At 23.8% G+C, this 2,500-nt stretch overlaps 1 non-coding gene across 1 annotated transcript in view; it reads left to right on the top strand.

Moving 5' to 3' along the window:
• The first annotated feature begins 2,391 nt into the window (after nt 1–2,391).
• The window catches only part of LOC128870714 (small subunit ribosomal RNA), a 1,991-nt gene continuing 1,882 nt past the window's right edge, over nt 2,392–2,500 (top strand). The window contains exon 1 of the ribosomal RNA XR_008455450.1: nt 2,392–2,500. This exon is cut by the window's right edge and continues 1,882 nt beyond it. This is a non-coding gene — a ribosomal RNA (small subunit ribosomal RNA).

Raw genomic sequence — 2,500 nt, 5'->3', positions numbered from 1 at the left:
ACATTTTTCACAATGCGTTGTGTACATTGTCAGAAACACTCACGGTGAAGGCAAGTGAGATATATATGAAAGAAAATCAAATCGAATTTATATGAAACTATATTCGATTAAATGTATGAAAGTAAAATTTACCACAATACATTCATATGATAAACTGAATAAATATATAAGAAAAACATTTGAAATATATTGAATTGTATTAAGTTAAATTTTGCCCATACATTTTTCACAATACGTTGTGTACATTGTCAGAAACACTCACGGTGAAGTCAAGTGAGATATATATGAAAGAAAATCAAATCGAATTTATATGAAACTATATTCGATTAAATGTATGAAAGTAAAATTTAACACAATACATTCATTTGATAAACTGAATAAATATATAATAAAGACATTTGAAATATATTGAATTGTATTAAGTTAAATTTTGCCCATACATTTTTCACAATACGTTGTGTACATTGTCAGAAACACTCACGGTGAAGGCAAGTGAGATATATGAAAGAAAATCGAATCGAATTTATATGAAACTAAATTCGATTAAATGTATGAAAGTAAAATTTAACACAATACATTCATATGATAAACTGAATAAATTATAATAAAGACATTTCAAATATATGGAAAATATCATCATATATATAATTTAGTATTTTAATATATATTTAGTTAAGTTGATGGTATTATTGAAATATATAAAATGTAATTGAATTATATGAAATCAAACTGAAATGTATTGAATTGAATTTTTCCCATACATTTTTCACAATGTGTGGTGTGCATGGCAAAAAACACTCACGGTGAAGGCATGTGAATAATATGAAAATATCAACATTTAACTAACCAATGATATTGAAGCATATAAATCGAATCATAACTATATGAAACACGAATTTGAGTTATGTTAAACTGGTGATATTGTGGATTTATTCCTAGTTTTCCATACGTTAGTTTAAATAGAAACAATTTTCGAATATGTATACATATATGAAGAATTTATATTCTATACTAACATATTATGGAATGTAACTATTGATTGTTACCTTGGCATATTGGTGTATTGTGAGATTTCATTCATAGTTTTCCATACGTTAGTTTAAATAGAAACAATTTTCGAATATATATACATATATGAAGAATTTATATTCTATACTAACATATTATGGAATGTAACTATTGATTGTTACCTTGGCATATTGGTGTATTGTGAGATTTCATTCATAGTTTTCCATACGTTAGTTTAAATAGAAACAATTTTCGAATATATATACATATATGAAGAATTTATATTCTATACTAACATATTATGGAATGTAACTATTGATTGTTACCTTGGCATATTGGTGTATTTGTGATTTTATTCATAGTTTTCCATACGTTAGTTTAAATAGAAACAATTTTCGAATATATATACATATATGAAGAATTTATATTCTATACTAACATATTATGGAATGTAACTATTGATTGTTGCCTTGGCATATTGGTGTATTTGTGATTTTATTCATGGTTTTCCATACGTTAGTTTAAATAGAAACAATTTTCGAATATATATACATATATGAAGAATTTATATTCTATACTAACATATTATGGAATGTAACCTTGGCATATTGGTGTCATTGTATTTTATTCCTGGTATTCTATAGTTAGTTTAAATAGAAATAAATTTTTGAATTCAAAATTTTATATTCTATACTAGCATTACATAGAAATTATCCTCAACTGTTTGTTTCTTGTATACATACAGGAAATTAAACAGATGAAGAAAAAAAAAAAACAAAACAAATAAAAATTATAAGAAAAACTAAATTTTAAACAAAAGAAAAAAGGAGAAATTTTTTCAATCATATATATATTTATGATTAAAAAATAGAATTATGGAATTATTAATTTCAATTCAGAGAGAAAAATTATGTAATATATGAAATTATTACATTAAAAATGCATTTGAAGAAAAAGTAAAATGTTATTAAAAATGATACATTTGAAAATTGGCAAATATTAAGAAGAAATATCGTTCTTATATTTTTATACAAAATATATATAGAGAACGAAAATTCTTTTTCATAAAAAACGGTTTTTGAATTCTGATAAGAAAAGCTAAAGGGGTCGGCGGGAGCGCACATTGAACGAAAGAAAATGAAAGAAAAACACAACAAAGAAGAAGACCAAATAAAATACAAATATTTTATACAAATAAAAGCACATTATTAATAAATAATAATAATAATAATGATGATGATGATGAGATGATACATAAATTGTGTTATTAAAATTACGTTCTATTGTATGTGCGTTTTCCCCTTTACTTTTTATATACACCGTAATTTATGAAATTTTCAAATATGAAAAACAAAGAAAAATATATAAACAAATATATATATTATTCTGGTTGATCCTGCCAGTAGTTATATGCTTGTCTCAAAGATTAAGCCATGCATGTCTAAGTACAAACAAATTAAAAGTGAAACCGCAAAAGGCTCATTATATCAGT

The sequence above is a fragment of the Anastrepha ludens genome, unplaced genomic scaffold (assembly GCF_028408465.1).
Source record: "Anastrepha ludens isolate Willacy unplaced genomic scaffold, idAnaLude1.1 ptg000022l, whole genome shotgun sequence".
NCBI classification, from domain to species: Eukaryota; Metazoa; Arthropoda; class Insecta; order Diptera; family Tephritidae; genus Anastrepha; species Anastrepha ludens.
The sequence above is the reverse complement of the archived record's forward strand: the minus strand, read 5'-3'. Positions and strand labels throughout refer to the sequence as shown.